The sequence below is a fragment of the Equus przewalskii genome, chromosome 5 (assembly GCF_037783145.1).
Source record: "Equus przewalskii isolate Varuska chromosome 5, EquPr2, whole genome shotgun sequence".
Lineage (NCBI taxonomy): Eukaryota > Metazoa > Chordata > Mammalia > Perissodactyla > Equidae > Equus > Equus przewalskii.
Genome location: NC_091835.1, coordinates 14,307,384 through 14,330,971, shown reverse-complemented (window position 1 = coordinate 14,330,971; position 23,588 = coordinate 14,307,384). Strand labels below are relative to the sequence as shown.

At 34.9% G+C, this 23,588-nt stretch overlaps 1 long non-coding RNA gene across 1 annotated transcript; it reads right to left on the bottom strand.

The window, feature by feature from the left end:
• Window positions 1–1,862: 1,862 nt before the first annotated feature.
• LOC139083677 (uncharacterized) lies at window positions 1,863–16,596 on the bottom strand. Its single transcript, XR_011540587.1, has 3 exons — window positions 16,367–16,596; window positions 4,887–4,989; window positions 1,863–3,599 (listed from the first exon to the last, which is right to left on the bottom strand). It is a non-coding gene; the product is annotated as an uncharacterized lncRNA (long non-coding RNA).
• Between the last annotated feature and the right edge of the window lie 6,992 nt (window positions 16,597–23,588).

Sequence of the window (23,588 nt, the reverse complement as noted above, 5' to 3'; positions counted from 1 at the left end):
TATGCCAACAAATTGGATTACCTAGAAAAAATGGATACATTCTTAGACTCATACAACCTCTTAAAACTGAATCAAGAAGGAATAGAGAATCTGAATAGAACAATAACAAGTAAAGAGTTTGAAACAGTAATCAAAAACCTCCGAAAAAACAAAAGTCTAGAACCAGATGGCATCTTTGGAGAATTCTGCCAAACATTCAAAGAAGATTTAATACCTATCCTTTTCAAACTATTCCAAGAAGTTAAAGAAGATGGATCAATTCCTAACTCATTCTATGAGGCCAACATCACCCTGATATGAAAACCAAACAAGGAAAATACAAAGAAGGAAAATTACTGGCCAATATCACTGATGAACAGAGATGCAAAAATTCTCAACAAAATATTGGCAAACTGAACACAAGTTCTCCTGATTTTTGATTCAAACATCACTCTTCTCATCAAAGTCTTCTGTGGACCATATCTTCCACAATCAACTCCTCTAACTCCTTATTTCCATTCCTGCCTTAATCTTCCTCTTTACACTTGTCACCTCACCAACTAACATATGACATTTTTTATCTGCTCCCCCGAAACCAACTAAAATGGTTCACAGGAATTACGATTTGCTTTGTTATGATTTTGTTTTGTTTGGTCCTGCTTCTACAAGAAGTTTTGGCATGCAGTAGAGGTTTTATTTGTTGAATTATGAATCCCACCCCCTTACTTACTAGCCATGTCATTTTGGGCAAATTACTGAACCTTTCCAAACCTCAGTTCCTACAGTTCAAAAATGAGGATATTAAAAGCAGCTAGCACATCCTGTTTTATTAAAAACAACATGAAATCATTCATCTAAAGAATTTTACACAGTGCAAATAATTGGTCCAATTACATGTATAAATATATATATTCTTTATTTGATAGCAATTGGTTCATACCAGCACCATTTGTAATAGCCTGATTCTGGAAATCAACCCAAATGCCTATCTAGAGTCAAATGAATAAATACATTCAGTATATTAATATATTCATTCAGTGTAATACAGTTATATAAATGAGAATGAATGGCTGCAACTTCACATAACATGGATGAAAATTAAAAGCATTTAAATAAACATTTAATTACAGTTTATAACATAAGCATATGTTGTTTATTTGAGAAATAAGTAGAGTGTTTATCCTTTAGAAGGGCAGAAGTGCCTTAGAGGCTATTAGGGGCCTTTACGGGGTGCTGGCAATATTCTGGTATTTGATCTGGCTTTTGGCTGCAGAGCTGAATTCAGTTTATAAAAATTCATTGAGCTCTACACTTATGATTTATGTACTTTTCTGTAAGCATGTTGTATTAGAATGAGAAATTTACTTGAAAAAAATATGGTACCAACTGAAACAGCCTGATTGTTCTCTCACCTCAATGACCTCTCACATAGGCATAAACCCCAAATGTTATTTGATACAGACTTTCTCAAGACTATCACATAGACAGTTTACTTTCTTGTAGAACAAGTAATTTCTTTTTCATTGTCACATTGCTATCAATTATTTTCCATATGGTTTTTATTATATTTAAATAATAATTCATTCATTTTTTACAGAATGTCAAGATAGCTTTTAGTAACAAAACAGAGCGAGAAGGCAGATGGCAAACAATAAAATTACAAACAAGAAACAGATGAGAAACAAAAGTGGCTGACTTAGAAAAAGTTTCTCAAATATTTAAATGCTATTTTAATATGTTAATAGGCAGGGTTTCTACATATAAATCAATATTCCATTAAATATTGACACAGGTAAATCACTCTCATTATTTTGTGCTACGTTTTAAGAGTGTCTCTGTCATTGAATGGCTCTTCATTACTCTTTTATATGGCTAGTTATGCATTTTTATTTTTTAAACCCAGTTAGGTTGTAAAGTTCATTAGAGCAGAGGTTGTGTGTGTGTGTGTATGTATTTGTTTTGAATTTATTTTTAGTTTACTCAGAACTTAGCACTGTCCTAATCCAAAAAAAAAAAAATAGTAGACTGATTCTCAGATATAGTAACTGTGATTTATCTCACTTTTTCCATTAGATTTATGAAGCTTAATTTTATATATTTCAAGAATCAAATAGAATGTCTATAACTTGAAAAATAGGAAACATGAATGCTTGGAATTCATTTGCATGATTCTTTTCTCTCTTCAACTACTGCTCTTGGCCTCTGACCCTATCTACCTCTAACAGCCTCCTGTCCTTGTAGATTTATAGCTGTTTTACCTACAGATGGGCAGTATTTACACAGATGGACAGTAGTTGAAGATATGATCGGTAGAGAATTCGTAGGTTAGTTACTTCCTAGGGATAGAAGTAGAAGAAATGATAGATCAATCAACCAATTCCGTGTATTTACATTTCTAAGGTTCTGTCATTCTAGGCACAGCCTGGTTACCTGTGGCTTTCTGGGGGACCTTTTCTTTGTCTTTGGGTATCTTCCATCCCTACTACTCTCCCGTCAATCAGGGTTTACATGTCCACATGGATTAGAGCTGGCCTCCATGACAGCAGTTTCTTCTCTCTGTATTTCATGGTACAGATATCCACTCAAATAATTTTCTATAAACAATGTTTTCATCATGCCTCTTCCGAGTTTAAAATCTTCCAGAGATTCTTGATGGCTAGAAAGTCATCCTATTTTCATTCAAATGTCTTTGATTGAATATTGTCTAATAGGCATGATTGTAGGCAGTTTGGAAAGAGGGAATTAAGGCAGAATCTTATCATGCTATCACATATCTAATAAGTCTAGTGGGGAAAAGCCTGAACTTTAGTGACCTTAATATTTCTCTTCGTCTAATCAAACTTACTACAAACCTCCCATCTCAATCCTATTTGGGCTTATCTCAATGCTTCCCAAATATTCACTATTCTGTTTTTGATGCTTCAGCCCATATTATTCTGTTACCTTAAATGATCTCACACCCTCCACTCATCTCTTATGCCTATTCCAAACTTATCTATCTTTCAAAATCCCTACACTCCAGAAGGCATTCCTGGAATGTGGTTTCCCTCATGAGCAGCTCTTATCCGTGGTGATGATAGTAACTGTATTAGTTATTTATTGCTGCATAACATGACAACCTAATGACCTAAACAACAGACTTTTGTTACAGCAAAGTTTTTATGGATCAGGAATGCAAGCACAGTTTGCAATCCAAGTATCAGCCAAGGCTGTGTTCTCATCTGAAGCCTTGATTGGGGAGGATCTTCTTCCAACCTCACTCACACAGTTATTGGTAGAATGTAATTATATACTGCACCATCATATTTTTTATTATTTCATGTAAGCTAGTCTTGTTTTCTTGAATATAACACAATATTTTGGAAAGAAGCAAATTGAATATATTTATTCTATATCTATTACATACAGGCACTGTCCTGTATTGGTCAGGTTTCCATTAATAAAAAATCCAATTCAAAATGGCTTAAGTAAATTGGGAGTTTAATGACTCATATAACATACTCTCCTCCACACTTTGAATCACTCTTCTTTCTTCAGTGTTAGCTTCATTCTCAAACAAATCTCTCTTCACATTGTGGCCTTTGGCAGTTCTAAGCTTCTGTCTTCCCAGCTCAACAACTCTAGAGGAAAGAGAGCTCAGTTCAAATAACTGTCCTGGAATTGAGTCTTCTTTTCATAGCAAGGGTACTATGCCCATCTCTGAATGAATCACTGTCATTTGGAAGGAAGGATACTCTCATTGATCAGAAATCCATAGGTACCATACACATCTCTGAAGCCTTTAGATGGAGATGAGTTATGTTTCATACTTATTCAAACCAAATGTTCTTAGAATGGTTTTTCCCGCCATAAATATCAACAAGATGCTATTATTGAAAGTTTAAGAGAAGATTTTCCTGGGCATGCAAAAAAATAAACATCCTTTAAGGAGCCCATTCAATCTTTGATCAAAAAGTAATTTCTCACATTGAAATAAAATCTATCTCCCAGGTACACTTACACATTCTTAAACACATACAGAGTTCCTGAGATCCCACCAATATTTAAAGACTATTTAATTCTTAGTAATGTATAATATTCTCTCAGCTAAAGAATCATATTTCCTTCAATGTTTCCTCAAGTGGCAGATTCCAGTTTCCATACCATCCTACTTACTCTTTTCTGAATATTCTCTCATGTATCTGTACCCCAAGAAAAACTACTTTTATGGTATCAGGAATGGAATATTCCATGAGAAGTGAGACATATAAGGAATATAGCAGAATTATCACCTCCCTGAGTCTAGGTACTCTACTTTTCTTCTTACAGATTTAGAATCATCGCATAAACAGATGTGACATGCCAGGAGCTCTGCCATTAGGGCTGTAAGAATGTAGAAGAATCTGAGATTATTGGTTCCATATTGGTGAACTGCCTCAACTGTAGATTTTTCAGAACAAGGATATGGTCATTAACCCAGACTATGTTGTCAAGTAGACAAGAATACATATGGAATATTTGTAGTTAATGTTGGTGGTAGAAGAAGGTAGTAGAATCATAGCAATCTAAATTCTTTAATTAAGGCCATGATGTTGGGTCCTCATGGGCCTTCAAGTTTAGACCAGAACCCTCAAGAATGACTGATAGAAACAGGAGGCTGGAACCAGCCTTATGAGCAGGAAGGATTCCTAACAATAACAAAGCAGTTTGAACATTTCCATCACTGACAAATCTTAAGATCTTTTATCTGGACTATTGTAATACCCTCTCTACTAGTCTTCTTGCTTTTATTTTTGTCCATTTCTCCTAAAGTCCATTCTCTACAAAGCAAGCCAAATCATCTTTCAAAATGTAAATAAGATCATGTGAATATCATACAAATTTTTAAAGTTCTCTACTGCTTGCCTATTGTAATTAGAAATCCTTACCTTGGCCTATGTGGTCCTCCAGAATCTGGCCTCCATCTGCTTCTCCAACCTCATCTTCTTTTTTGTCCATTCCAGTCTCTTTGCTTCTTTTTGTCCTTTGATACTGTCAGATTCATGTTCAAATAAGAAAGCTTTCACTTGCTTTATAGTCTATGTAAAATGTTTTTCCCTTGTATTTTTGTGTGGCTGGCTGTTTATTATCACTGATGTATCAACTAAAATGTTGCTTCATCAGAGAGGGCTTTCTGGACCACTTCATCTAAAGTAAATTATTCCACTCACCACTCTTTGTTCCATTACTTTATTCCATTTAGTTCTTCAAGAACTTCTTCAAGACTAAAGAAGAAGATCTTTTTTTTTATTGTCTCCCTGCCCTTGGTAGTAAGACTGTGAGGATATAAATCTCATCTGTTTTTCCCTTTTTTTAATGGCTGCATATTGGCTCCAGAACTGTACCTGGACATACCAGAGGCTTAACATATATTTGGTAAGTGAATAAACAAATAATTTTAAGAGCAACATAGTTAATTCTAATCATATTAAAAGTGTTTAGTCAATCTATAATACTTCTGTGGAGTTCAGTGAATAGTGACCTTGAACTATTTTTCTGTGCCTCAGGTTTCATATCTGTAAAACAGAGGTAATTACTATCCCTGTCTCAAGGAGTCATTATGAGGATTAAATAACTTAATATATGTCCAACTCTAAAACTGTGCATACAGTAAGATATTATGTGATCTCTCTAAGGAAGAGCTTAGAATCTGTAAAGATGCTACATCTGTACATGAAATCAGTACACAGAACTCTCTCTCATTTTCTGGTGTCTTTTCTAAATCATTATTTGTAAGTGAATTAACTGAGATGCTAATTCGTGCTCTGATTTACGTATGCTGAGTTAGTAATTTGGAACCTCTTTTCTAAATACTGTTTGGGGCCTATGATACAACCCTGCAGCTGAAAGATCACATGAATAGGCACTAATGGGAAAGGCTGGGTCACATTTTAAACAATGAAACAAATCAACCAAGACAAATAAGTCAGGCCTTATCTCTATTATGATTGGATGCTATTATTGTCACTTGTTTTAACAGCAGTCATGCTACTGATTTCCTGGTATTAACCTTGACCTTTCATATTGAGTATTTGCATTCATTTGTATTAAGATGTGTTGATTGAATATAGTTGAGGATATTACACTTGTTGCATCGTTTGGAATGTGAGATGATAAATTTACCGGCTGCACCTGCTATGAAATCTTTAGCCACCACTGACTGCTAATTTGGTTTCAATTTCACAGCTACATTTCTATTTGTGCATATGCAAATACTAAAATTCAACTAGGCTTTTGACAAGGCTTCTATAAGATGAACCATGTATGACTTTTAATATGCCACCTGGATTATCACATTTCTCTAATGTCAGCATCCTAGTCTGTAGAATAAGTGGGTATGACTTGATTCTTAGGTCTTTCCTGTCTGAGAGTCTCTGGATCTATTAAGAGATGGGGGAAAACATTGGCTACAAGCATAACTGACAGATTGATGACAATAATTTTATATAAAGAATGCATTCAAATTTTCTTTTATTTTTTTAAACTTGATACACTTATATATTGAGAAATTATTACCATAGCAGAATTAGTTAACATTTCCATCACCTCCCATAATTACCACTTCCTGTTGCGTGAGAACATTTCAAATCTACTTTCTTGTATTTTCAAGTATATAATAGAGTATTGTTAACTACAGTCACCATGCTGTACATTAGGCCCCAGAACTTACTCAACATATAACTGGAAATTTGTACTCTTTGACTGACATCCCCATTTACCCAACCTCCTAATGCCAGGCAACCACATTCTGCTCTGTTTTTATGAATTCTGCTTTTTTAGATTCTACAGGTAAGTGATATCATACAGTATTTGTTTTTCTCCATCTGATTTATTTCACTTAGCAAAATACTCTCAAGTTTCATCCATGTTGTTTAAAATGGCAAGATTTCCTTTTCCTTATTGCTGAATAATATTCCATTATATGTATCGTATCATCTTTATCCATTCACCCATACATGGACATTTAGGTTGTTTCCAGGTCTTGGCTATTGTGAATAATAATGCAGTGAACATGGGAGTGCAGCTATCTCTTTGAGATTCTGATTTCATTTTCTTTGGATATGTACTCAGAAGTGGGATTGCTGGATCATAGGGTACTTTTATTTGTAACTGTTTCAGAAATCTCCATGTTGTTTTATACAATGGCTACACCAAGTCACATTCCCACCAACAGTGCACAAGAGTTCCCTTTTCTCCACATTCTTGCCAACGCTTTCTTTTGTCTTTTTGATAATAGCCATTCTAAACAGTGCGAGGTGATATTTTGTCCTGGTTTTGATTTACTCTTCCCTGATGATTAGTGATGTTGAGTGCCTTTTGTGTACCTGTTGGCCATTTGTATATCTTTGGAAAAATGTCTAATCAATTCTTCTGATAATTTTTTCATTAGATTGGTTTTTTGCCATTGAGTTATATGAGTTCCTTATATATCTTGGATATTAACCCCCATCAGATATATGGTTCGCAAATATTTTCTCCCATTCTGTAGGTTGCCTTTTCATTTTGTCAATTTTTTCTTTTCCTGTGCAGGAGCTTTTTAGTTTGATGTAGTTCTACTTATTGATTTTTACTTTCATTGCTTGTGCTTTTGGTGTCATATCCAAAATTTGTTGTCAAGACCAAGGTCAAGGAGCTTTTTCTTTATGTTTTCTTTTAGGAGTTTTACAGTTTCAGGTCTTATGTTTAAGTATTTAATCAATTTTGAATTAATTTTTGTGGTAGTATAAGATAGGGGTTCAATTTCATTCTCCTCCAAGTTTTCCAAAAAACACTTATTGAAGAGACTATACTTTTCCCATTGAGTACTCTTAACTCTCTTTTCAAATATTAGTTAACCATATGTATGAGGATTTATTTCTGAGATCTTGATTCTTTTTCATTGGTCTATATGTCTGTTTTTACCCTAGGACTGTTTTGATTAATATAGATTTGTAATATAGTTTGAAGGGTGATACTTCCGGATTTCTTCTTTTATGTCAGTAGTATTTTTAATATTCAAGGTCTCTTACAGTTCCATACAAATTTTGGGATTGCTTTCTCTATTTCTGTAGGAAATGCTATTGGAATTTTGATAGGGACGACATTAAATCTATAGATAGCTTTGGGTATTGTGGACATTTTAACAATATTAATTCTTCTGATCCACAAACATGAGATATCTTTCCATTTATTTATGTCTTCTTCAATTTCTTTCATCAAAGTCTTATAGTTTTCAGTGTATGTCTTTCACTTCTTTCATTAAACTTATTCCTATGTGTTTATTGATTTTGATGCTATTGTGAATGGTATTTTCTTTATTTTTTTTCAGATATTTCATTGTTAGTGTATAGAAACACAATTAATTTCTGTATGTTGATTTTGTTTCCTGCAACTTTACTGAACTTATTGATTAGTTCTCACAGTTTTTTATTGGAGTCTTTAGGAGTTTCTGTATATAAGATCACATCATTTGGAAAAAACAGACAATTTTATTTCTTCCTTTCTGATTTGGATGTCTTTTATTCCTTCTTTCCCCCCTAATTCCTCTGAGTAGGACTTTTAGTACTGTGTGGAATAGAAGTGATGAGAGTGAGCACCCTTGTCTTGCATCTGACCTTAGAGGATAAGTTTTCAACCTTTCATTGTTGTATATGATGTTAGTTGTGGTCTTGTCATATTTGCCTTTTATTATGTTCAGGTACGTTCCTTCTCTACCTAATTTGTTGAGAGTTTTTAATCATGAATCGATGTTTTATTTTGTCAAGTGCTTTTTCTGCATCTATTGAAATGATCATATGAATTTTATCTTTCTTCTTTCTGTTAATGTGATGTATCATATTTATTGATTTGTGAATGTTGAACCATCCTTGCATCCCAGGGATAAATCTCACTTGATCTTGGTGGATCAATCTTTTAATGTACTGTTGAACTCAGTTTGCTAATACTTGGTTGAGAAATGTTGCATCTATATTTATGAAGGATATTAGCTTGTAGTTTTCTTTTCTCGTAGTGTCCTTATCTGGCTTTGGCATTAGGATAATGCTGACCTCATAACATGAGTTTGGATGTTTTCCCTCCTCTTGAATTTTTTGGATGTGTTTAAAAAGGATTGACGTTACTTCTCTTTTAAATATTGGTAGAATTTAGCAGCAAAACCATCTGGTCTTGAGCTTTTTTATATTAATAGGTTTTTGATTATTGATTCAATCTCCTTACCCATTACTGGTCTGCTTATATTTTTTATTTCTTCATGATTCAGTCTTTTTTGGTGTAATTTTAAAGAATTTATCCATTTCTTCTAGGTTATCCAATGTATTCATTTATAATTATTCACAATAATCTCTTATGAACGTTTGTATTTCTGTGGTATCATTTTAATGTCTCCTTTTTCATTTCTAATTTTATTTATTTGAATTTCTGTGTTTTTCTTAGTCTAGCTAAAAGTTTATCAATTTTGTCCATCTTTTTAAAAAACTAGCTCTTAGTTTTGTTGCTCTTTTCTTTGTTTTTTGTCTGGTCTCTGAATAACTTATTTCTGCTCTGATCATTGTTATTTCCTTCTTTCTGCTAAGTTTGGGCTTAGTTTGTTCTTCTTTTTCTAGTTCCTGGTGGTGTAAAGTTAGATTATTTGGGATCTTTCTTTTCTCTTACTGTGGGCATTTATCACTATAAATGTCCCTCTTCACACTGTTTTTGCTGCATCCCACAAGTTTTGATATGTTGTGTTTCCTTTTACATTTGTTTCATGACATTTTTTATTTCTTCTTTGACTCATTCACTGTTCAGGAGTGTGTTGTTTAATTTCCATGTATTTGTGAATTTTCTAGTTTTCCTCCTGTTACTGATTTCTACCACTGTGGTCAGAAAAGCTACTTGGTAAGATCTCAATCTTCTCAAATTTGCTAAGATTTGTTTTGTGACTTATTATATAATCTATCCTGGAGAATGCTCCATGTGTATTGGAGAAGGATGTATAGTCTACTGCTGTTGGATGGAATGTTCTGTGTCTGTTAAGTCCATTTGGTCTAAAGCATAGTACAAATCCAATATTTTCTTACTGATTTTCTGTCTGGATGATCAATCTATTGTTGAAAGGGGAGTATTGACATGCCTTACTATTATTGTATTGTTGTCTATTTCTCCCTTTAGATCTGTTGGTATTTCCTTAATCCTTTTGGTGTTCTGATGTTCAATATATGTATGTTTGCCATTATTATATCCTGTTGATGAATTGACCCCTCTATAATGACCTTCTTTGTCTCTTGTTACAGCTTTTGAATTAAAGTCTATTTTTTCTGATATAATTATAACTACCCCTGCTCTCTTTTGGTTTACATTTGAATATTTTTTTAACATCTCTTCACTTTGAGCCTATGTGAGTCCTTAATGCTAAGGTAAGTCTCTTGCAGGCAGAATATAGTTGCGTCTTGTTTTTGTTTTTTTTAATTCATCCAGCCACCCTATGTCTTCTGATCAGAGAATTCAATCCATTTCCATTTATATTAATTATTGATAAGTAAGGACTTACCAATGCCATCTTATTAATTGCTTTCTGGTTGTTTTGTCGTTTCCTTGTTCTTTTCTTCATTTCTTGCTGCCCTCCTTTGTGAAGTGATGATTTTCCGTAAGGGTATGCTTTGATCCTTTTCTCTATTTTTTGTGTATCTACTGTAAGCTTTTGTTTTATGGTTACCATGAGGCTTACATAAAACTTCTTATACATATAACAGTAGCTGTTTGGTTCTTTTTAGTGATTTCTATCTTTTTTTTTCTTTTTTTGTGAGGAAGATTGGCCCTGAGCTAACACCTGCTGCCAATCTTCCTCTTTTTTTCTTGAGGAAGATTGTCACTGAGCTGACATCTCTGCTAATCTTCCTCTATTTTATGTGAGATGCCACCACAGCATGGCTTGATGAGTGGTGCTAGGTCTGTGCTCAGGATCTGAACCTGCAAACCTTGGCTGCCAAAGCAGAGTGTGCAAACTTAACCACTACACCACTGGGCTGGCCCCAATGATTTCCTTTTTAAATTTCTCATTTTTTTCAAGTGTTGCTTTCCTGATTTCACTGAATTGTCTTTCTGTGTTTTCTTGCAGCTCATTGAGCTTCTTTAAATTTCTATTTTGAATTATTTATTAGGTAAATCACAGATCTCCATGTCTTTGGGATCAATCACTGGGTGATTATTGTGATCCCATAGTGGTGTCATTTTTTTCTATATTTTTTATGTTCCTTCAGGTCTTGTATTACTGTCTTCACACTTAAAGCAGCAGACAGCTCTTCCAGCTTTTACTAACTGACTTCAGGAGAGAAATCCCTTACATCAGCCCTGCTGGGGATTCTGAGGCTTTCTCGGGTCTTCTGTTGATTTGCCTGCCCCATGCTTCTTGCTCCCTCTTGTGTTAGAATTCTTAAGCCTGTATGCTTTCTCTTGATCCTGAAACATACCAGGATGGGTGCTGACAGCCTCCCGTTTTCTTTTCCAAGGGTGGACTAATGCTCAAGTGCAGTCTTTCCCTGACCTGCAGATCCAGGCCAGCTTTCTGTGCATGTTCATTAGCTGTCTGCCAAAGCTTACTCTCACCACCACTTGAAGTGCACACAAGGAGCCAGTCACAGAGTATGGGGGTCATGGGTGAGGTGTACAGAGCTTTGGGAGTGCCTGTGGGCCAGTTGACAGATTTGCATGCAAGTCTTCCTCAGTGGCTAATAGGTGGGCTTCTTGATTGAGTCAGTAGCACAGTAGGATCTTTATCCCTTTAATTCCCTCTGAGAATACTATCTGCCACTCTCCTATCTTCTTCTTGACCTCAGTCACACAACTCATGACTCAATACTCTGGATGGGGTGAAAGATAAATGGGCCTCTTTGGCAGCATCCCACACAGCTGGGGAAGGTGAGTGCCCACTCACACACTCTCACTTTCCTCCTCTGGAGATATCATAGGCTGAAAAGTTTTCTTGGCACTGAGCTGTGCTGCCTTGTGGAAGTGGTGATGCAGGTAAAGTTAAGCTATTTCTCTTACCATCTCTTGTGCATCCAAACTCACCTGTTTTTCCTCCAACATTGTGCTGGAACATTTTCACTGGAAACCGGGACTTCCACAAAGGCTCCCTCATCTGTGAGTGATTGATTGTCTAAGATAATGTTCTCCAGAGGCTCCCAGACTGTAGTCAAGAGGGCTTGGAGTTGGTTCACAAGGCACTTCAAGGTACATAGTCAGGAATGAGGTCTGTATGTCTATTACCCAATGTATGGGTGCAATAGACTCCTCCTGGGTCTGTTGGCATATGGTGCTGGATCCTGAAACTCTCGCAAAGGCACTTTTGCCCATAGATGGATGCCAGATTGTTGTTGAAGGGGGATATAAGCGAGGACAACTTGTTCAGCCACATTATGATGTCACCTCAAATTTTCAAGTCATTACTAATAACTCAATCTGTCATTAAGTGATATGAATGAATAAGTCACGCAAAAATGATTAGAATACATATATATTAAAAACAGGAATATGATATTTTCCAAATTAGCATAATTTATAAAATTTATAACAAGTGACAGTATCAAAAAGTTGACATGCTTATTAATTACTGATTGCAATGCAGGCACTAGGTCTCTTTTGGAAAGAAATATCAAGGACTTTAGAATTCTTTCAGTTTCAGGAAAAAGAAAAGTAGCTCCAACTGGCATAGGAAACAAAGAAGGGGAAGGTTACTAGGGTGATCATGCTCCTCATCATATCAGTGTTGGATTATTACTCAGGTTGACCTCTTCATGAATCTCATTGCTTTGACTTGTATTGTTTTTCCTGTAGTGTCACAGATTTACTGTGAATATGTATCGTTCATTTGATCTAAGTTTCCTGGCCATTGTTGAAGCATTATTTTGGTCAAGAGATATGATATTTTGACCAGATAAACCTGGGTCATGAGTCTACCTTTGTATCTGAGTAATAGGATCATTCATTCGTTCTTTCTTCCGTCAGGAATTTATTTAACAAATATTTATAGTGGACCAACAATGTGTCAGGTACTGTCCTGGGTGCTGAAAAATAGAATGAATAAATCAATCTTATCAAGTAACTCACATGTCAGTGGGTAAAGAGGAAATAAACAAAAATATAATGTATAATGTGTTGGGTAGTAGAAAGTGCTGTGAAAAAATTTAGAGAGTCTAATGGCACAGAGAGGGTTTTGTCTGTTTGTTTCTTTTAGATAGTCTGTTTAATACAGTACTCCCTGAAAAGGAGACATTTGAACAAAGATGTTAGTTATGTGAGGAAGAAAGCCATGTGGTTATTAGAAGGAAGGTGTCCCAGAAATAAGGAACGATAAGTGTAAAGACCCTGACGTGGGAATGTGCTCAGCTTGTTTGACGAACTTCAAGGGGGGCCAGTGGGGCTGGAGTGGAGCAAGTGGATTAAAATGACAGAACATGAGGTCAAGAGGTGCTGAGGCAAGATTTTGTAAGACTTGTAGGTGATTTTAAGGGCTTTGAATTTCATTCCTAGTGAACTGGGGCACTTTTGGGTAGGGACTGTTGCAGCTTAAGGTTTTAGACTGAAATTGGGTTAAAAATGGTATCCCAAATGAGAATTTAAATTCCAAAAGAGGAAAGAGTGTTGAGAAGAAAAAAATTCTATAAAACTCACAGCGGTTGATCCATTAGTACATGTGAACTTATTCTTAACCACGTGTGACATGAAAAAAATATGGTAATTGTAGTCTAATTTAATAGATCCACTAAAAAAATTGACACATCCCAAATGGATTAGCTAAATTCATTGTTCAGTCTATATCTACCTTTTCTATTTGTTGGAATTTAACTGTTTTTCTGGAATCATCTGATATCTGCCATAGCTTAGCTGTTTTGGACTTTATAAGGCTATTTCCAAGAATTGTATCATTTTGGAAGAGTCTATGTTCATTGGATTGTTCTAAATACAATTTTTGTCTGTTCAGATTCCTTTTCCGTCTCCCTTTAAGTATACTTCCTCCATTTCATATAGTTTTGGTAGAGATTTCAATAAATCTGCTATTTGTTCTACCTCAACCACCACAGGGGTGTTCGTATTATTTAGATTGGCCACAGAGAGACCATATCTTCTTGGATTTTTTTAAGAGGTAGGCATAAGCCCAAGAGAGGCTTTCTGTCTTCCAACATCTGTTGGAACTGGAAGACTAACTTTTGGATTTTAAGTTTATAGACTATCGTCTTGTAATTATTATAGTGCAGAAATCCAGTCTATGTGATAAGGGAGCAGATAACTAGGCCAACATATAAAGAATGTGGAACTGAGAAGTTATGAGGGAGAAAAAGAGAAAGCAGGCAACATGATGGCATCACTGATGCCCTAGATCTAGCTGAACCTGAAGATAATCTTCCCTTGAACTGCTGGTTATTTGAGGCAACACTTTTCCTTTCCTATGGTTAAACTTCTCTGAGTTTAGATTTCTCACTTTCAACAGAAAAAGTCTTGGCCAGGCCAACAGAAAACAAATTGAAGAATTTATTGAAGGTAGTCTTCAAAGATAGAGAGGAGTATATCAGTGTCAGTAAGAGAAGGGGCCAAAGAATAAAAGTGTATTTCTCAACCAGTGCCCATGTTTATTAATTATTGAGAAATAGCCAAAATTATACCCAGGTCAACTCAAGAGATGTTAGTAAACAGAACCCAGCAGCTTCTGAGGGTTTGGGACACAACTCTTTTAGTATGTGAAATGGGACTGATGGATTATTCCTTTAGAGTGTAAGTTATCGAGGTCTAATGATGGCGTGGAAGCAGGATAAACAATAGTGACAATCTGAGGGTGAAAGGAAGGTGACTGACAACTGAACTGTCAAGAATAAAATAGGATGGACCATGAACATCTCATCAAGATTCTTTGGGACTTTACCAAGGAGGAGCAAATGTCTCATTCTCTGTCAATAGTAGGGGTTCTGTGAGATCCCAGACCAGATATATGAGTAAATAATAAGTAAGAGGGTAGAGTGACGAGAGAGAAGATGAGAGAGAGAAGGAGCCATCCAAAAGGAAATGGGATTTAAAAGGGAAAATGTGTGAAAGAAGAAAAATACAAAAATAATATATATAGAAGAAAGAAGAATGAAACAGCTAAAAGAGGAGAAATGGTGGGATAAGAAGGAAGAGAAAGAGAAAAAGAATAAAAATAAAACAAAAGTTGTTCTGACAAAGTCGGATATACAGATTTTTTAAAAATGCTTGAACTATGAATACTTGGGGAAGTCATAAAACTATTCTCTCTTCTTATCTGCCATCTAGGTTTAATTATGTCTTGCTCTCTACCAGCAGTTAAAACAAAGAAAACAACAACAAATTTCAGATCAAGATTTTTCAAAACAAATTTCCTTTTTGCTTCAAACTTTGTCTCATAAACTAGAAATCCCATGCAATTATCTACAGTCCACGCTAAAATGTGGTTTGGTAGTCCTATTCATAATGCGGTAATTTAATAAATCAATTTTATATAATTGCTTTTTCAACTCTGAATTTTGATCTATTGAAAGTATTTTGATTTTTTCATGTTAACATTGTGTCATAAAAATCTTCATCAGCTGTATATTCTTTTAAAATATTCTCTTAAAAGTAAGTTCCGATTTATTTTATCATAGGAACTTTAATTTTGAAATCCTAGGAAACATATTTTCAGGTACAGGGCAAATAATTGCCAATATTAAATTGCCTTAATATTATGTTTCAATGAATTTTGGCAGATCGATAAATACCATTTATTCAGGAAGGGAAAGCAGATGATAAATTCTGTGCATTCAACCCATGTCCCCATTGCCCATACAAAAGGCTATAGAAGGTTTTCAATTTTTTTTTTTTAACGACAGGATGAATATAGTCTAATATTTTATGTTATACTTATGGAAACTGAGACCCGGGAAGTAGAATAATTAACCCAATGTAACACTCTCTAATGACAAAGTAGTGATGAGATTTCAAATTTTTGATTCTCCTTTCAAATCCAATTCTCTTTTCATAGCTACCTCTCCTCACCTAGAAAAAAACCTGCAAGTATCTAAGTCCCTGTTTCTTTAACACCAAAACATTTATTTCAATTATGAATTATTTTGAGACCATTTTGATCTTTCATCTGTTATGCCAAATACCCAGGTATTTTCAAATGCTAATTGAGTAGATAATACATTGAAGAAAATCAGGATTAAGCGTTTAATAATCTATGATCTATTTCAATTAGTTAATTTAGCAATGAACATAATCTCAAAAGACTAGTTAATTAATATTTTGTAGAAAATCCTACTTATCATGACTTAACACATGCCATAGTATTGGTACTTTCCCTAAACTTCTTTAATAGTCTTTATGTTCTAATAAGTTTTTGAGACTGAAGTGGACATATTACCTTGTTGAATTTTCCCCAGCAAGTTTATAAGTGACTTGAAAAGAGTCTGTCTTCATTGTCCTTCCCAAGCATTTGGAATCACTGCAATGATCTCTGTGCTGAATAAAAAGTTCCCATCTTCAGTTAGATAAATGTTACTACTTCACAAAATAAACTTTAAAATCCACATATCTTTTTCATGACTATTTGTCACACTTGGAAATGTGGAAGGCCCCATAAGCCTTGGTGACTGAGAGTGTTATTCTTAACACAGAGGTAGAATGTTGTAAACATGAAATTTTATACAATAATGGAGTTGAAATTGGAACCAAGTGATGGCAGAAGCTTGAAGATTGGCTCGAATTAATACCTTGCTTAAGCAGGATGCAGAAGTACTGATTCCAAGAATTTTATAAGAGGGAAGAAAGGAAAATAGATGTGAATATAAATATAAACTGCCGTAAACCAGAACCTACAAAGCAAGAAGCATAACATCAAAGCAGATTCTGATTGGATTGGCAAGTTTACAATATGCCTCAGTATTAAATAACATTCTCAGCTTGTGACCCTGTCCAACTCAGTGGCAAACTTTAGCTTGACCTTTCAAGATCCTGGCTTGTTATGATTTATTCTTTAGTCATCGACTTGTGAGCACAGAAGGACTTCACAAGAGAATCTAGTTCATTTCTGTTTCCCGGCAAAATTGCATCTGAGCAAGCCCGAGGACAGGGGACATCTAGCCTCGTCTACTTTTTTTAGGAATTAGATTCCATTTCCCAAAACCCTTACATTCTGGAAAATGAAGCTCATTTCCAGTAAAATTCCCATGAGCTTTCATTCAAATTTGTTTATAGTTTTTTTTTAGTTTGAAATTAACCGTTGATTACTATGGTTCTTGTAGGGCTTTCTTGAAGACTTAAGGAACAGTGGTTTCCATATTGTTTGTTCTAATACATCATTAAAGATATATTAATCAGTTTTCTATTGTAGCTGTAGCAAATTACAACGAACATAAGAGCTTAAAACAAAAATTTATTATCTCAGTTCTACGAGTGAGAAATTTGACATGGGTCTCGCTATACTAAAATCGGCTGTATTCCTTTCTGGAGCTTCTAATAGTGAATCCATTTCCTTGCCTTTTTCAACTTCTAAACACCATTCACCCTCCTAGGTTTATGGCCCACTTCTTCCATCTTCCAAGCCATCATGGTAGGTTGAGGCTTTCTCACATTGTAGCATGCTGACACTCTCTCTTCTGCCCCCCTTTTTTTACGTTTAAGGACCTTTGTGAATACCTTAGGGCCATCCAGAAAATCTAGGATAATCTCCCCTATTTTAAGGTCAATGAATTAGCAACCTTAATTTTGCTAGCAGCCTTAATTCCCCTTTGCCGTGTAACATAATATATTCACAGTTTCTAAGGTTTGGGATGTAGACACTTCTGGGAAGAACGGTATTCTGCCTACCACAACAGATGACTTTGAAAATGCTTGTTTCTCTTCTTTATGCTCATAGTGCTACAGATAAACATACACATAAACACACACACACACACACACACACCCGTAACTTTAAAGAAAAAAGATAAAACTTGGTAAAAATATTCCTCACATTTTTATTTAGTCAATTTCACAATGTCGGTATTCCCACCTAACAAGAGTTGATGAAGGGGAGGGGCATAGACCAAGAGTAGAAGGCAATGAGAATTAGTGATATTGAGGAGTTTCCAGTTACGTCATCATCTCAGAACTTCTCAACGACTAAGTTTTCACAAGATATTAAGAAAACCACCATTAAGAAAGAAATTAGTTTTCTTCTTCAGGCAGAATAACCCAAAGCAGTAAGCAAGTTTAGTATTCAAAATTCAGATCTCTTCTGGCTTTTGAAACTTCCCAAAGTTCCCTATAATTTTCATGAGTATAAATGCTCCCAAATAATGAAAAATTCTACAAAAACTCTTCTCTGAAAAAGACTTCATTCGCAGGAAAGGAAAATTTATTTTTTTAAATGAGCTATTTTTAAATGCACTAAAAAAGTAAGAGTAACATTAATATAAAAAGTTTAATTCCGCTTAAGTCCCCAAGGATTGCTGGCATAGGGTGAATTTCCCTTGGCTGTATTTATCACTTCCTGCCCTCCAGAAATAAGACACTCAAACATTACCTTCAGGATTTCTCTTCATATCCCTCTGCCAACTATCATACCCTGTAAATCAGAGATGCTGGCTGCTATAGAATATTGACAGAGTAAAGTGTACTGTTCACAAAAGGTCTGTTTATATGAGTAAGAGATCCTTTTCTAAGAGAAAGATAGCTGCCAACACAATATTTGAAGCACTAACTGTCTGGCACTATTCTTTTATATTCCGTATTGTTGCATCAAGATGAAACTTCTATTTTGACTAACTTTGGTCATGTTGTTCACTTTTACTATTTAATTTTGCCTCCACTTCACAAATTTAATTCACCAATAAGCTTTGGTGAATTAAATTTAACACTGCATCAAGACACAAATACTTTTACATTAGACTCTATGTGGAAATATCATGAAACAAAATTGCTGTGTAAAGTTGGATTTGCTGGTACATCCTAGGTTGTGTAGAAATAGCAACCCCCAAATATTAGTGACTTAAAATTACAAAGGTTTATTTCTTGCTAATGCTAAGCCCCTCACGCATCCAGGTAATTCAACTGGCAATTCATTGACTCATGACCCTTCAGACCATGGTTCCACTATTAGAATATGAGTCTGCCTTCATGACTGTCATAGAAGAGGGAAAGTGTGATTCGAGATTCACACCAGCAATTTAAATCCTTTGGATTGTAAGTGATCAGGCTACTTCCAGTCACAACTCCTTGACCAGAACTAGTCGCATGGAGATGCCTAGTGAAAAAATAATGAACATTAATTTTTCCAGAAACCTGCAAAGAGAGGAGAAACACGTTATGTGTGAGCATGGGACATCTCTACCATAGCTCTCAAGGGACAAATAAAAATAATTTATCTATGTTTTAGTTTCTTTAAATTTTATATTTTTTCACATATAATAGAATTGCTATATTGAAGACAAATTTTCAGTAAGCCCATTGAATATAACATTTTTTCTAAAAAAGTCGTAAACCACTCTTATGTGCTTCGCAGAAGTGTAGCTCAATGTCGTTTATAACCAATAAAAAATGCTTTTGATTTAGTGAGGCAAAAATTGTCTATTCGGTTCCCACTTAATCTGACAAAATAAAAACTGGCAGTGTCAAGGATATGTATAGAATAATTCCTCCAAATTCACGACTCTAGTAGCCAGTATGGACAAACAAGCATAACCTTTTGCTGAATGCGGTCTTTCACAGAGGCTGTAAAGAATTTGAGCTTTCCAGAGAGAGTTCAAATCTGTGCATCTGTGTCATGAAAACAATTTATATTAAAACATTTTGTATGAAACATCTCTCACATTTAGGCTTAAAATTGCTCATATAAAGCAAAATATATATATATCCTGGGTGAAGGGCCTCAAACACCATCACTACTTTATAATGCAACTAAATGTTTTTCTAATATTAAACTTAAATACCTCATACAAGAAGATTAATTAATTTATTTTGTTTTGCTTCAAGTTGTGATCGACTGATACTGACCACTGCTCTTAATTGCCACTTATGGGGCACATGTCATACGCATGATATTGCTGAGGACCATAAGTCCCTTACGCCCTGAGTTCTTCTGAGTTTAAAAACACCATAGGCAATTTATTCTTCTTCCTCTTGAGATGTGTTTCCCTCAATTATTTTTGAAGATCTTTTTCCTGGGGTTTATCTCCTTTGCCTCTATTGAGTTTGTAGAATATTGAGCTAAATCCCTCTGTTTTTGTTTTCATCTACTGTAGGGGAATTGATGAAATAAACCTGAGCATCAGGGAGCGTTCTCTTAGAGAACAGGAAGGGAAACCTCTATTGAGACTGTGTTCCAGTACTATTTCATTTTCACCACATCCGGTGTCTTTCTTCTCCTAGCTCACCCCATGGCCCATGTGTGTGGAGTAATACAGTCCCACTCATGCTCTCTAGGTAGCTTCCATTACCCTTCTCAGTGTTATCTCACTGATTATTAACTCTCCTGAGTTATATTACATTTTTCCTAATACCAGATAAAGATTGGGGCTTAGCAGAACACTATCAGAGTTCTGCCCCTTGATTACACTTTCTTACACTAATCAATTTCACTTGATTACACAATCTGATTAAAACAGCCATAGCAACTAAATTATACCTATTAGGACACTACCACAGAAACCTTGTTCCCGGTACTGTGCCTGTTATGTAAACACTTTCAATCATCCTCACCATGAAAAAAAAATAAGGACTTATGGTAACAAAATACTTATTTGTCTCCATAAGTGCTGGTCCATAATTTAGTTTAATGATGCTACACTTTCTTGTGGTCTCTCTAGGCCTCGGGGGCCATTTGTATTGATTTAGCCATTCTGTTTGTCTCAGTAACAAACAGTCACATAAAAAACAGACTGGAAAAAGGAACTTTCCTGAAATGGAAAATCACATTTATCAGCGTAATAGAACTTTTGATTCTGATTTACATCTAGAAGAACATTCTAATTCTTTAAATAATAAATATTGAACATGCTAACGAAAGACAAACAATTTTCGCAATTGCTAAATTTACATATTTAAGATCATCAAAAAATCTCAGTCACTTGATAATAAAGGTTGTCAAGTTATTTTGCTTGAGAAATCTAGATTAGTTCAAAGTGTTATATTGTTTTCGGTTAATGTGTAAGAGAGTAGATGAAAAGCTGAATTGAGACAAAACAAAGCAAATAAGCTAAGGAGAGGAGAAATCAGCTAATGGAAAGAAACTTTAGACTGTATCTCATGTTTTCTGGTGTAATGATCTTGAAAAAATTATTTTAGTATTTTATGTAAAACATAGTGGCAGTTTTAGTTGTTGATGTTATGATATTTATTAAAATTATTACATTTTTCTTAACATACACCATTCTTAGCTTGGTTAACTATGTAGCTCACATCCAGGTGAACTGGAATTTGAAATCACAGAGAAGCTGTCAGTTAAGGTGCTCAAGCACTTCATTGCAACTTGTTACCCATGACAGGTTTTTCATTACGTTTTTAAGGGGCTGAAATATTAAAGCATTCATTTGGATCCAGGTATCTCGTTGGAAAATGAATCCAACTATCAATCATGAATAATCCCCACAAGACTATTGCACTGCAAGGAGAGGATGGGGTTAGAAAATGGTATTCTGTCAAAATTTATAGTACATCATATGCATATATATTATAAATGGAAATGGCATGCATGCATGAGAACAAAATCACCTCATGCTTATTTGGAAATAGCCAGAGAACGATTTTGGGTCATTTCAAATCAGTAGGATCATTAACCATGATTCTAATTAAGAGTGTTGAACTCAACAATCATTCATGGTATGCCTGCTATGTACCAAGAGTTGTGCTAGGAACACTAAATTAATAAAATATGGCACCTTCACTCCAAGTGCCAAAAGTCTATTGAGAGAGAAGGATGCACAATGAGCAGTCGACACTCTTTTCCATGTGGGAACAGACAGAGCCCACTTTTGGTTTACCAAATCAGCATTGTGGGTGTCTCACCAACACAGCCAGCTGGTTTCCCTTGCCATCATCAAGATTCCGCAAAAGAGCATGCTGCAGATTCTGGACACCTTCCCCAAAATGAGTTTCCAAAAGGTTTTCCCCAATAGTAGCAAACTTGGACACACAGACAAGTAAGATTGCTTTATGGTAAATATAGTTCATTTTGATGTGTGCATTCTGTTAAGCTGATTTTTTAAAAATTAGCAGTCCTATTGCTAGAAGCAGTCGGGCCTAAAAAAGAAAAGTAAAGATTCAAAAAGGAGATCTGGATCATATTTTTAATATAATAAACATTTTCTGTGCAATACTGAGAATACTTCTTAATATTTTCCCTTTTTATGGCTGAAAAATAATGCTTTATCTCCTTCTTTCTGTTTTTTAATAATGTAAGTATAATTAATTCATTAAAATAAATTTTTTAAAAGTTATCAAGATTCTTCAACTCAGGCATCAAGAAGAAATGCAGTGACATCTCATGTAACCCAAGAATAGATTCCAAAGCCAGACTATGAGGGGGACATTGAGTGTGGTCAAATTACTCTTGAAACAATTATTCAAGACTGTTCCATGTTTCAGACTCTCATAAGGTCTCTATAATTTTGCACTTAGCTTATTTTGTTTTGTTTTTCATCCAGAAGTAGAATAGATAGGTATTTCTTTAGATGAGAAGAAATTAAGTAGTTGGCTAATAGTTCAATATAGTGGTGTATATATGTATATATATATATATATTTAAACATTCAAATTGCACTGAGTGGCACACAGGGAGAAACCAACTCAAAAAACAGACTCCAGTTTCTGCATAAACGTCTTCCAGTCCTCCCCTTCTTCACTCCAGTCTCAGAGGAGGAAGTGTATCCACTTCCATCAAGAGAATCCTTCCCACCTCCTCCCAGATCTCCTTCAATCACTCTTCACTCTCTGTAGCTATATTATATTTCATCTTTGTCTCTCTACCAAATCTTTCCTTGCAGGCCATGAATGTATGACTCCTCCCACAAAATTTATGATCTTGGTTTCAGAATATTTTTAATAATAAGAAAAAAATCTCTAAATAAAAATTCTCAGAAATGGTGGAAAACTTCTTCGTCATTTGTATCACAAAGACGAGAACTGTTAATCCAGAATTCTTTGCCTAGCGAAAATATCCTTCAGGAATGAAGGGGAAATCAAGATGTTCTCGGTGATAGGAAAACTAAGAATTTTCGCTAGCAAACCGATCTGTAAAGAATGGCTAAAAAAAGTTCTCTAAACAGAAATTAAATGATAACAGAAGGATACCGGAACTTCAAAAGGGAAAGAAGAACATGAGAATGTATGAAAATAGGAATGAGAGTCTATTCTCATTAATTTCTTAAATTGTATTTGATGGTTGGAGAAAAAAATCTATCATCTTATGTAATGATCAATGAATATAGAGGAAATACTTAAGACAGTTATATTTTTTAAAGTAGAGAGGATGAAAGGGCCTAAGTGGAAGTAAGTTTTCTATACTCTACTCAAAGTGGTAAAATGTCAATGCCAGTAGACTATGGTAAATTACTAGCAGTGGATAATCCTCACTATTTTGTATGAACCCCTGGAAAGAGTGGTCATTT